General features: G+C 37.6%; 1 long non-coding RNA gene across 1 annotated transcript in view; it reads left to right on the plus strand.

Moving 5' to 3' along the window:
• The window catches only part of LOC141579428 (uncharacterized), a 299,492-nt gene extending 288,644 nt beyond the window's left edge, over positions 1-10,848 (plus strand). Inside the window, exon 5 of the long non-coding RNA XR_012510745.1 lies at positions 1,849-10,848. This is a non-coding gene — a long non-coding RNA (uncharacterized LOC141579428). The remainder of the gene's footprint in view (positions 1-1,848) is intronic.
• The last annotated feature ends 3,483 nt before the right edge of the window (positions 10,849-14,331 follow it).

The following is a 14,331-nucleotide window of genomic DNA, read 5'->3' on the forward strand; positions in this document are numbered from 1 at the left end:
CCAGTATTATCATCCCATTTTAGAGTATAAAAATCAAAATGAGCCAACTAAGCAAAAATCCATTTAAATAATTTGCCCAGAGTCTTGACTAGTAAGTTGCAGAGCCAAGACCCAAACCTTGGTCTTCTGTTTCAAAAAACCACGTGCTTTCCGCCTTTAGATGGCCTGCAGACTCACTGCTGTGGCAAAGTTTCATGGAAACGTTGCCTTAAACCCTCTTGAAACAAGGCAGACAATAAATAAGACTTAGTTGCCCGAATGAGATCAAGTTAGAAAGTAAGAAGAATCCTTATGGCCTTTTTTGGTGGGAAAGGAAAACCTTCCTAGAAGAGTTGGAACTTCATATGTTCCAATGTTGGACCTTCATGTGTTGCTGAACTGTGTAGAGGCAGATAAGAAAAAGCCTGATTCCAACTTTGACTAACACAGGTAACATAGCAGAGTAGGAGCAGTGAGATACGGACCAGTCCAGCATGCCATGGGGGTGGGAGGTTCACTCTGGAGAGTAGCAGGTGATTGTAATTAACAAAGCATAAGAGATTAAACGATAGAGAGCTTTATGTTAGGCAAGGAATTTGGCCTGGATTCAGCAAACCACACAGAGTTGGGATAAAGGAAAGGATAATCCAGTAGCGTGCTGTGAGATGAATTAGAAGCGCCATCAAAATAAGGTTGGGATGGTGAAGCCTTTTATCAGGAACAGCACTGATTCACTAAGAAGAACACCAAAGACTATATTGTACATAGTGACCAATCTATGTTAAATGCAAAGAACAAAGGACAGAGGTGATCCCAAGAATTAGAGTTACCTGTATGATGATGGAGCCATTGACTAAATAGGAAAGCTAGTTTGCAGTCTGAGTATATTTGAAAGTAGTAGGGAGTGCAGTGGGTAATGTTTGTAAAATGGCTTCCTCTTGACTGAAAGCAGGCTATGTCCTAATTCAAGGTCCTAGTTTCTTTAAATTGGAGACAAAGGAATGATTGAGCCATGATCAGTTTGTATCTTTTACAAAACATCCTACTTCCCACTGTATCCTTAAGATACAACAGTTGGGCATATTTTGAAAGTTTTAAAATTTCCAAATGGCAGTGGTTTGGAGGCTTGGAAAAATACCAAGAATCCAGTTACCCTGGATGGAACTATACTTCTAAGAATCTTTTACAAAGAAAGGAAGGAAAGAAACTCATAGATATTATTTGGACCAAGTATGCACAGGCATTATGTATGTGGGGCATCTGCATCTATCTTCCTTCAACCAGCTCTGGCAGCCCTTATAGTCACCATCAATAGGGATGTTAATAGTGTGTGGCAACAGAGTCTCAAAGAGGCTCAGTATGTATGGCAGAGTGTGGATTCAAATCGAGGTCTTCTGCTTTCAATTTGGTGTGTAGCCAAAGGATATGGTTCTTCTATAAATATGTCGTGAAAAAAGGGAAAGAATCTGCTATATAAGGTCCTGATAAAAGAGAAAAGGAGGAGAAAGTACAAGATAGGATAGGGAAGGACACCACTGTCTTTAAAGAATAAAAACATAATAGAAAATAGAAATAACTTTAAGGCACAGTAATAAAATATAAGCTAGATAAATATATGCTAAAAAGATACAAAGGAAAGGTGCACTCAGAGTGCATAATGTTGTTTTTAATATATCGTGTTAACAGAATCCAAAAATTATCTTATTTATGGTAACATTAGGAGTACTTCCTGAGGTTAAAAAACAAAGATTAAGGTATAAGATGTTTTAATCCTGAAAATTTAACCTACCTTCCATATTATTTAGAAATTAAGTGTGATGCTTTTCCATCTAAGAGTGTCAAATGCTGTTTTTTGCCTCTCTACCTCAGTAAACATGCTGTTCTTCAGCATTTGCCTCGGTACAGAACCATCATCAACTCACAGCTTAGTCATGAAGTTCAAGAACTGAAACCCAGAGAATTGTCCATATAAATGAAGATACTTAACTTGTGCAACATGACAGAAAACAAAATGTTTCTAATGGATGAATCATAACATAATAGGGACCATCCCACAAAAAAGCTTCACACTCTTTTTAACATACAATTTTAAACCAATTTAATAAGCACAAAAGAGTTCAGCTAATGTTGGATTTAGGAGAAGAAATAATTTACAATCAGGTCGTTCACTGGAATTTGACTCTACATTTCAGTGGTCCTCAACCTTGACCATGCATCAGAATCACCTGCGAGGCTTTGTAAAAACACCTGCTGAGACAGGACCTGTGAAGGTGCAGCCTTCACTTCTTTGGAGAAAAAAAAAAAAAATGAAAAGCTCCACAAATGATTCAAATGCACGAGCCAGGTTTAGAATTCTGATATAAGCAATTCATAAATAGTCTTTCAGTCAACTTTCTCTGAGAGGAATTAGTTAGGATATTGCTACACAAATGTAAAAACAAAAGTGTGCCCCGATAAGGAGAATTTGACCACTTCTAAGAAGAGTTACCTCAATTTCATTGCTCCACAAAACAGCTGTAATTCTACAATCTGTACACCTCTAGGCTACCCCACATTCAGCAGCTGCGATGAATTCCAAGCATATTTCCAATGCAAACCAACCCAACCTTTGAATCTAAATCCCTCCAAGTTTCTCCTGAAGTTTAACTGTAAATGTTGACTTTGGTTCAACTTTCCCATTGCCTGCATTAGTCAGCTAGAATGGTTTAAACATTTATAGATAGAAAAGTTCAGATATGATCCATATTTTATTGTAATCAAATGTTAACTGGGTCGCTCTTGCGACCAAGCATTTGTCTACTATGGACATTTGAAAATAATTATTGTCAATGAATCCTGGCTTTTTTTTCTTTGAAAAGTGATAGTTGAACTTATTCAATAAATATTTATCGCGACTCTACTATTGCTGAACGCCGTGATATGCACTGAGGATACAATAATACCCTTAATTTGCTCATGGTCTGATAGGAAAGCATTCACTTGACAAATATTAATTGAACAGAAGCAAAGATGCATATGGTGTAATATCTGCATTCTGGGCCATCACAGTGAATGTGGAAATGCAGATTTATAAACAGAACTTCCTCATGATAAAGTATTAGAAGGTGCCATGTGCTCACAAAGGAAAAGCAACCTATATGGGGAAAGTCAGTATAGGCCTTTCCAAGAAAGTGGCATCTAAAGTGGAAGAATGAGTGGAATTTTCCAGGTGGAGAAGAGGAGAAAATGTATGCCAAACAGAAACAATACCTGCAAGTCTCGGAAATAAGACAATCATGCCTGTCATGGGAGAATGAGGACTTCATGGAACGTTTAGTACAAGACTCACCGACTCGCTCTCCATTGCCATCCTTGACATCATTCTTGGTAACTTCACCAGACCTGAAGATAACTGTCCAATTGCCTGGCCTCTAGGCTCTTTACTTCCAGTCATCATACAGAAAAGAGGAGTGACGGAGAATTCATACTCTCTGCCTGACTGTCTTCAAACTAGGACATCAGTCTTCTTTTGCTTTCAGACTCAGACTGGAACTATACCATTGGCTCCCCTGGGTCTCCAGCTTACTGACTGCAGGTCTCAGGACCTCTTGGCCTCTGTAACTGTGAAAGCCCGTTTCTTACAATATACATATGCATGTACGCATGTGTGTGTTCATGCATGAGTGTATGTGTGTGCTCACATGTGAGTGTGTGTGTGTTCTATGAGCTCTTTTTTTCTATAGGACCCAGACTAATGCAGTAAGCATCAACAAATAAAATGGATGAATTAATGGTGGCATGTGTAGCTGGAATATGGCAGAGGAATAAGAATATGAAGCTAAAGAGATATCAGTAATAAAAACAACACTTAAATGCATTATGCCTTAATTATATGCAAGACACTCTGTCAGGCACTTTAAATGGACCACTCCATGTAATTAATCTTCATAACACCATGAGATGTGTACTTTTATTATCTCCATTTTACAGAGAAAGTCACTGAAGCTCAGAGAGGTGGGGTAAATTTCTAAGGTCATATTAATATAAATGTTTTGTTTTAATTCATTTCTAAAATAGAAATATTTTTCTTCATTATTTCGGTTCTTTCAAATCAATCAACTAGTCAATCATCAAGAACGTACGGAGCCTGCTATTTTGTGCCCTGGGTGATTTCCTCTCAAGAAATGAAGCCACTGACAGTGAGCACGGGCAACTCCGTGGCTTCAAGAAACATCAAATCAAAATTACTCCAAACACATGATGCCTTTGGAGAACCTTCCATTTTTCAGTTCTGTGATAGTTATTTGCAATAGAAAAAAGTAATTATAAGAGCAAAATACCTACTAATTACAAGCAGCTGTAAATAAGAAAAATTGAGTTCAAAGAAATGTCCTAAACCATGTGTTCCGTTTCAGAAATGTGCCATCCAGGTCATTAGTAATGTGGGAGTTATTTTTTACTCTAAAGACTAAAAAGTCTGTCCCTGGTAGACTTAATTTAAAAACTAAGAACTGAAAACAGACCTTTCCCCCCCATCACACATCCATCTAGATCAGGAATTGGCAAACTTTCCCTTAAAAGGCCACACAGTGAATATTTAAGGCTTTGTGGGCCATGTAATCTCCGTCACAACTGTTCCACTCTGCTGTTGCGGTGTGAAAACAGCCGCAGACGATAAATAGACGGATGGATGTGCTGTGTTCCAGTAAAACCATACTTCCAAAATTAGATGGTGGGTTGGATTTGGCCTGAGGGTGGTAGTGTGCCCAGTCCCTGCTCTTAGAACCTTAGGTACCATATTCCCCGATGAGAAAGCATGAGGAGCTTGTTCACTCTGGTGTGAATTGCTCGTTGATGCATTCTAACCTGGTGAGTACTAGTATGTATCCGGAAGACTAGGTGAAGAAGGGATAGAAGGTAGCAGTAATTAATAGGATCGTGTCCCTGCCTGAGCCTGTCCTAAACAAACAACCAATGAAGAACCTATTGAAGTTGAAGATCACTGAAGAATCAGAGCAGTTGCCACTTTAAGACAGGACTACCATTTCACTCAACATCATTTTTCATCAGACGGTTCTTAAACATTATTGGTTCCATCACATAAATTCCATTTTACTGCAGATGTTTACCTATCGTAGACAAAGCAGATTTGTTACTTTCCCTGCGATTTGGTGACTTGTAAACTGAGGCATAGAACCTAATTAGGTAAAAGCACCTGCAAATTATTTTTTAGGTTATATCTAAATGGTACCACAGGTTTCCAAGTTAAAGATCTAGACATCAGAAAATCTGCATTGGCAGGGTTGGACTTTTTCTTGGTTTTGAATTTCAAAAGACTACAAGAGCATGTTTTTAAAAATTATAATCAAAACATCTGAGTCATAAACCCAATAAATATTTAGATTATAATAAAATACTAAATCTTTCAATGTAAAACAGTATCACTTTTAACCATCCAAAACATGTCATGACTAAAACTCATTATTTTAATTCCCCTTAAAATTGCATTTATATTAGTAAACAACATTTTTTTTACTTTACACATTTATTTTTTATAGATTTATAAAATCTATAGTATTTTGTTAACACTTCAGCTTGAAAATGAAATCTTGTTAACACATTATACTGGAATTTTATTGTTGTAGGGATTGAAGAAACCTTCAAAGCTATCTGGTTTAGGCCTTAACTTACCATATGCAGTCGTTAAAATTTAGTTTCCAAAGTGAATTCTACAGAACACAAGTGCCACCATTTTTTTAACACATGTTTTGTGTTGTTTTGTTTTATTCCATAAGAAGGATAATTTCTAAGTTCGACTAAATTTAGGAAACTCTTGGTTAATCTTAAATAGGCTTCAAAGCTGATCTTCAGACAACCTATTCTTCTGAAATATAATTTACTCTATTTGCCCAAATGTCAAGCCTCAGAAGTTTTTGTAAGGTTTGGGTTAACATTTGGAAGAAAATAGCATTCTTCGTCTGGCAGGGAGTAGGGCCAAGGATGTCCTGGGGGCAGAACAGAAGTCTCCTCCAGCTCCTTGTTTCCAAACTACTGAGAGAGATTGACAGGCAGGTTGGTGTGCTGCCAACACAGAAAGCCTTCTCCTCCAGTCCACATGCATGAGCTCCATCCCAAACTTCTGTTCAGAGGACTGAATCTAAAATCTTATCAATCAACAAATTACGTTTGTTTGTCAACTTAAAACTCTGCTGTATGCTGTAGTGTTCTTGTTGTTACTGAAGTTGTACGTTAGTCAGGAGAGAATTGCTAGAGACTGTGGAATTTTTTAAATAAATAATCAAAGTACATTGAGGCAAAGATAGTTTTTTCAATCTTTATTTTAAATTACAAAGTGGGTCACGACATAATCTTTGAAAAACCAAAGGGCTGTTTGTGGAACAGGTGAGCACGTTAGAGAAAATTAATTTGTCTTTCTTGCCATATTAACTTAATTTTCTGAGAGTTAAATATATGTTTTTTTCAGATGTTCTTTCACTCATTTCCCACTTCATAAGTATGACTTCTGTACATAACAGCACTTATCAGTTGATTATCAACAACTGCTTATGTGAAACCACAGTAAACATGTGGTTAGAAACTACCAAGAAAAAAAAGCTTCTTATTTTTCAGCTTTATAGAAGGAGAAGGGATGTGGTTAACAAAATAATGTATTTTAAAATAACAAGAGTACTATTGAGACCACTAAGTCCATCGAGGGTTGTTTGAGAATACATTGTAGTATTTTTTTAAATCTTCTAAAATCAGGTGTTTTATTATATGAAAAGGTGAACATCATATACTACAATTTCAAATTGCCTTATAATTTCTGAAGTCCTCTTTTTAGGTAGATGGGCAAGAGGGACAGATCAACTAGAAGAAAAAAGTAGAAACGGGTCAGTAGGAAGAGGTAAATGGAAAAATAGGAAAATTGAGAGAAATTTTAAGAATTTTTTTTTTTATTGAAGTATAGTCAGTTACAATGTTGTGTCAGTTTCTGGTGGACAGCATAATGTTTCAGTCATACATATACATACATACATTCTTTTTCATTAGAGGTTACTACAAGATATTGAATATAGTTCCCCGTGCTATACAGAAGAAATTTGTTTTTAATCTATTTTTATATATAGTAGTTAACATTTGAAAAAATTTAAGATTTTTAAAAAGAAGAAAGGCTTCTAGAGGGAGACAAGAGAAGAATAGAAAAGAAGGAAGAAAAAGAAGACAAAGAGGATAGAAAATAAGAAAAAGGGTTAAAATAGATTTATATCTAATATAATGTGCCTTAATTCTTTTTCCTTCCAAAAACTAATTATTTTGAAGGAAATGTTGGCTAAATTATGTAAAACACAAGCTGTAACCACCCAGGAATTACAGAACTGAAACTTTTCTGTCACCAAATAGCTTTTTTGCTTCACAGTAAGATGTCCTGCCTGGCATTTCTGAAACACAGTGGTCACCTTATCTGCTCTCTGATCTGCTACCTGATCCCATGGCTTACTTCCTGCTCCTTCCCTCAGTGTCCCCAGGGGAACATATTAGACAGTGGTCCCAGAATACTGGAAGTACAGCTTTAGAAGATTCCTGGTCTTTAGGTAGCCTAGGAAGATAATGAGAATGTTGTAACCACCAGCAGAGTAAGTAATTTAGGCAAATATCCTCAATGGATGCTAAAACCTTGGTCTCAATGTATTAATCCACAGACAACTTATTAATGAAAAAGGGAAAAGTATATCTTTACAAAGGAGAAACCCGGCAGTCACCGTCTTAATCAAGTAATCAAACTAAGCACCACCAACAGGGGAGCAGCCTGACATTTACCTCTGTACTATTCCTGCCCAAAATACTTTCACCTAAATCACACTGCAAGGAAACAGTCAAACAAATGCAGAATTGGGGACGCTCTGCACGACAAGTGACCTGACTTCACAAAAGATAATAGCATGAAAAACAAAAAATAGGGAACTGTCCTGTGAGAAAAAGATAAAAGACAGGCAACTCAAATGCTTTGCATGATCCTAGCTTGGTTCCTAGATAGAAAATTAAAAAAAAAAAAAGATCTATAAAAAATGGAGGACAGTTATAGAAATGTAAATATAGATGATATATTAGATGATGTCATTGAATCATTATTATTAGTTTGCTTAGGTGTGAAAAGACTTATTATGTAGGAGAATGTCCTTATTCTTAAGAGATGCAAGCTAAATATACTTGGAGGTGACAGAATGTCTGCAACTTACTTTCAAATAGGTCACCAAAAAACTGTGTGTGTGTAAAGACATAAATCAAACGTGGCAAAATAACAATTGGTGAGCAAGCTTTCGTTGTACTATTATAAAATATTCATAGGTTTAAAACATTCTAAATAAAAAGATGGACAGCCGGATGGTGTTGGGAAATTGTTGGCCTTGAAATCAGAGAACCTGGAACCTGAAACTAATGTTTCTATCTTGGGCAATCCCCTCTAGCCCTCTGAGCATGAAAAGGATAACCTCAATGATCCACCTCGTAAGATTGCTGTAAAGATGTATAATGTATGTGAAGTGGTGTTTGTGAACTCTGAAGCACTCCAGGGTTATTAACCTCGAGTCCAAGGAGAGAAGACAGGGCTCCACGAATTTGGATGGGGAAAAATTGCATCTTTGCTTTCAGTAGCCTCTAAGTGAAATTTAACATTTCCTCCAGTTATACATGTAGGCATGAGTTAGATCACGTGTCAAGTGCATAGTAAGAGCTCAATAAATGTTAGCTCTCTTATCACTACAGTTAATTTTTTCAGATTGCACAGTCATGAAAAGCATGAGTCAGTCCAGAGTTCTTACAATCCTGCATCCTCTTCTTTCTTCCACATCTAAAAGGACACACCTATTCTGAGGCAATATTGTGTGACAGACGCTATATCACTGACTCATGTTTCCCATGACCCTCATTTGTGCAACTTAAAAAAATGAATTGCAGTGATAACAGAGCTAACTCAAGTTGTTCAAAGCTGAACTCCTTGTCTTCCTCTCTATCCCCACAACCCTAAAAAAACCCCAAACTGCTCACTCAAAGTCTCTCTCATAATGGCACTCCATCTGTCCAGGTGCTTAGGTCAAAAACGCTGCAATCATCCTTGACTCCTCTTTCTCCACTCATTTCTACATCTTCAGAAAATTCTGTTTGCTTTAACTTTAAAATGAATTTTAAAATCTAACCACTTCCCTCCACCTCCACTGCTACCACTCTGGTCCAAGCCACCATCATCTCTCACCTAGAGAGGAATGCAACAGTCTGCTGCCAGGTCTCCTGACTGCTCTCGCCCCCTCGCATCTATGCTGTCTGTGTAGAGCTCTCCTTCTACAATGCATCATGTCATGGCGTCCCTCTCCTTAAAGCCTCGCAGTGGTTCCCATTTCCCTCAGAGTCAAAACTGAACTCCTTCAAGAGATCTCAAGAACCTGTATGAACTGACCTCCCCTTACATCTGAGACCGCAGCTCCAACTACTCCCTCTCCTCGCCTGCCCACTCACTGCGTCCCAGGCACTGGGAGCCACGGGTCTCCTTGTGGTCCCTTCATCAAGCCAAGCTTGCTTCCACATTAGAACTTTTGCACTGACTGCTGCCCGGATAGTCATATGGCTAATTCCATCATCTCCGTGTCCTGCTCAAGTCACCTCCTTAGTAAAGCCTATAACTGGCAATCTGATGTAAAATAGCAACCCACCTCATGGTGTCTAATCCCACCTTACTCTGTTCCTTTTGTACCTATAGTGCTTATCACCTTCTAACATATGAGTAATTTAATTATATATGATCCATTTCTCCCTGATAGATTATAAGCTCCATAGAGGCAAAGATCTTTTTTTAGTTTCCTCACATGTTTTGTTATATGTTCATTACACAAATAACAAATGTTGATGAGAATATGGAGAAAAGGGAACCCTCGTGCACTGTTGGTTAGAATGTAAATTTGTGCAGCCACTATGGAAAACAATATGGAGGTTTCTCAGAAAATTGAAAATAGAACTACTATATGACCCAGCAATTCCACTCCTGGGTAAAATTTGAAAAAAAGTGAAAACGCTAATTCAAAAAGATATAAGCACCCCAATGTTCATAGCAGCATTATTTACAATTGCCAAGATACAGAAGAAAACTAAGTGTCCATCAACAGATGAATGGGTGAAGAAGATGTACACAAGTATACACAATGGAGTACTACTCAGCCATAAAATGGAATGAAATTTTGCCATTTGTAACAGCATAAATGGACTTGGGGGGTATTATGCTAAGTGAAATAAGTCAGACAGAAAAAGACAAATACTTTATGATATATCACTTATATGTAGAATCTAAAAAATACAACTAATGAATATTAAAAAAAAAAAAAAAAAAAAACCAGCCTCACAGATATAGAGAACAAATTAGTAGTTACCTGTGGGGAGAAGGAGGGGAAAGGGACAAGATAGGGATAGGGGATTAAGAGGTACAAACTACTATACATGAAATAAATAAGCCACAAGGATATATGGTACAGCACAGGAAATATAGCTAATATTTTGTAATAACTATAAGTGGACTATAACCTTTAAAAATTGTGAATCACTATGTTGTACACCTGAAACTTAAATAATATTGTACATCAGCTATATCTCAATTTAAAAATTGTGTTCATTTATTTATTTTTGTTGAATTTTTTGTTTGTTTGTTCAGCTTTTTATTGTGGTAAATTCCACATAACATTTACTACCTTAACCATTTTTAATGTACAGTTCAGTCATGTTAAGTACATTCATATTGTTGTGCAACCATTGCACAAACACCATCTCCAGAATTCTCTTCATCTTGGCGAAATAAAATTGTATTCATTAAACCATAACTCCCCATTTCTGTTTCCTCATATTCTATAAGCACCTATCATGTAGGTACTTAATACATTTTTGTTGACCTAATGAATAAATGTCTGTCCCAAAACTTGAGGTGTCATCTCTGTGGGGTGGATTTCCAGATTTATATAACTCAAAGAGATTTGATTTCAAATTTCCCCAGGTCTGTCTAAATGTTGATCTCTGTATACTAATTATTTGGGCTGTGCATCTTGCATCTTTATATTCTCCAGGATCATTAACATATTATCTTAGACATAGTGAATGTTTACTAGAAGTCTAGTAAGTGAATAAATGACTGAATACCACAGTCATGAGTGTTGGGCCTCCCCCTGCCTCAAAACCCAACCCCACATGTTTCAGCACCGCCTACATAGTCCTGAATCCACCAGCATGCATGAAAGCTGAGATGTTCTGAGTAGGAAGGGTGCCAGTTAGAAAACACCCAGAACCATTCTTTTTAATATTATAAAAACCAAAGTTTAACATGACATATTGATAGCCTTACTTTAAGATGCCAGAGCTTTGAGGGCCAGCAGATGGAAAAGATGGAAAGCCAGGAATAATCAAGTCAGTATACTTCCATTGGGAATTGGGGATTAAAAAACACAAGTTCCAGGAGTTCTAACTGCCCAAGAATCTACCAGGCCTCTTGAGAGAAGAATCAAGATGGAAAGCCTAGGAAACCATAATTAACTCTTTCTCAGCCAAAAAGAAAAGGGAAGATGAACCACCACCCTCCCCAAAGTAGGAAAAAGGTCAAGATGTTTAGAATCCATCCTGTGATCCCTGCTAATAGTGGCGAGGAAGAAAACTTTTTAGAAAGACATAGGATTACATCACTCAAATTTACTTCCTCTCAAATCCTAGGAAATGCTCCAGATTCTTTGGCAAAAGTGCCTGTAAATCACAGTCAGGCTAACTCTGGGATCATAGAACAGAGGTGGGCTCCCCTCCACACCTCTGAGAGAAAGGAAGGGGTAACAGCTGCAGTGAGAGGCCAGGTGGGTGGGCCAGAGCCAGGCGCAGAGTGGAGAATGAGAGTTGGCCACAGGAACAAATCTTTAATGGCCACTGTGGAGAGGGCACGAGCAAGGGGGTGTGGAAAGGCTGAGAAGTCCAGGGGCTGAACCAGGTGGAACCCTGGAAGCCCTTATTTATCCCTCTTGCCTCCAGGGGTATTATTCCAAGGAAAGAATAAGCATAATTGATCAACTCAATTGAATTGTCTCTTCTTCAAATTAAACTTTCAGCCCCAAAATGGGTCATAGAAGGTCTGTGCATCCTAACTCATAGATACTCTGTCTTTCAAAATTTCACACTGGTTGAATGTTTTTTCATCAAACTGTAAGTTCAACCTCTCCATATGATTAGATCTGAAAAGTTGAAACTGACTTCTGATGGCTGTGGAACAAAGTGATACATCTCCTTCATGTCCCGGACCCTGTTCCTCATCCAGTGCCTCTATTTTTAAAAGCTTCTCTTGTGACATCCAGATGAAAAGTTGTAGGATTTGTGGGGGGTTAAAGAGTAGGATACTGTGTGGTGGTAGAAAAATGTTTTGACTCTTCTTAGCTTCTTCAACTGGCCTCAGCCCAGACTCACAAGCAACACACAAGATTTGGAACTTGCACACCATGAAAACACAGATCAAAAATTAATCCAGTGTCTCCTTCTTTCATCTAGTTCAAACTTTCTGAAAGATTGCCACATCTTCTCACCTAGCATTTGGTGGTGCATCTTCTAATTGCCTACCAAAATCTCTGTGAGACACTTTTTCCCTAGTGTTTTTCCTTTAGCCCTGAGAAGAGCACCCTAAGTGTCAGAGAAAACATCAACCAGGCCCACGTGCCTCCCAGGGAAGGAAATCAGACTCCAGAGTAATGTGAAGCAGAGAGATGCCTTATCATGTGTTGCAGGATTTTAAAAAAAAATGTGAAATTCAGTTTTACTCAATAATTGAATTCCACACCACACTCCTTTGGGGTCTTTGATGATGAACTCCTTTGGGGTCTTTGATGATGAAGAATTTGTCTTAATTTCTAAAGGCTGAAGGAAAATACTGAAAGAGATTAGAGATTAGGGAAGTTACTAAGAGTTAGGTGGGATGGCAACAGAAAAAAAAAAGAGGTAAAGGGTCCAAACTGACAATTTAGAAAAAATGTTTTCAAAAGGTGTATCTGATTAGCCATCTGTTGAAATTTGCATTAGCCTACAATATAAATGTTGTTATGAATGATGGGGTTGGGGGAGTCACGATTAGTTGCCTTTCCAAGAGCCATTCTTTTTTCTTTTTGTTTAAAGAATCCTGGTTTTATGGCCAGTTTTAGGGGATGAATCATAGTCTAAACCAGAGGTTTTCATAAAAAACCAGGTAATAAATATTTTAGGCTTTGCAGACCATGTGATTTCTGTCACAACCAATCAGCTTTGCCATTGTTGCATAAAACAGCCATAGACTACATATATATATATATATATATATATATATATATATATATATATATATACACACACACATACACACACATACATATATATATATATATATATATATATATATATATGAATGTGTGTGGCTATGTTCCAATAAAACTTTATTCACAAAAACAGGCATTGCTGGGTTTGGTCCAGGACCATAGTTTGTCAACCCCTGGTCTAAGGCAATCAGGCAACTCCAATCCCTTTGACAGTGACTGATCTAGCCATAGATAGGTGACCTAGTTCTGCTGGGTATGAAATAAGAGGAAGTCAGGAGGTTTCTGATAAAGAGTTTCTTTCATGATAAAAGAGAGAGGATATGAGAAGGAGATATTTTGATCCCCTCCCTCTCTTTTTCCTTTGAACACTTGTTTGAGGATGTGATGCTTGAAGCTGTGGCAGCCATCTTGTCCTCATGAGGTTCTAAGGTGGAAAACAAAAGCCGACAGGCTGAGAGTGGTGGAATGGCAAAATGGAAAGAGCTGGGATCCTCATTGAATCACTGCACTACCACTTAACTCCAAATTTCTTGTTAGGAAAACAGTAAATATCCTGATGCTTAACTCATTGTGTATCTGGTTTTCTGTTACTTGTGACTGAAAGCATTCCTAATTAATATACAGAGAAGCTCAAAATGTGAATGAAATGGTTTTAATGATACCTTTAAATTCCTCTGAATATCTTGGGATATTTTCTGCCATAGCATGGAGGATGGGCTCATATAAAATGAAAACAAGGACTACCAAAAAATGTACAGAATTTCCACCGTAGAAGGTGTGGAGATTACACCTGTGCTACCCAGTGCTGCTGTAGAGGAACCACCGTGCCTATAAGAGAGATCATTTTCACGTATGAAGTCATTTTAGGTCAGGTTTTGTTAACAAGGAAGAAGAGAGGTTGGAGTAGATATGAGTAAAAGCAACTAACAATGACGGTCACATCAATACAGTTACTGAAATTATTATTGATCATCCTGAACTGTCAAATGAATAGGTGGTTTGTGTTTAAGAATGCAGAGAAGTC

This window comes from Camelus bactrianus, chromosome 12, assembly GCF_048773025.1.
Source record: "Camelus bactrianus isolate YW-2024 breed Bactrian camel chromosome 12, ASM4877302v1, whole genome shotgun sequence".
Taxonomy (NCBI): Eukaryota; Metazoa; Chordata; class Mammalia; order Artiodactyla; family Camelidae; genus Camelus; species Camelus bactrianus.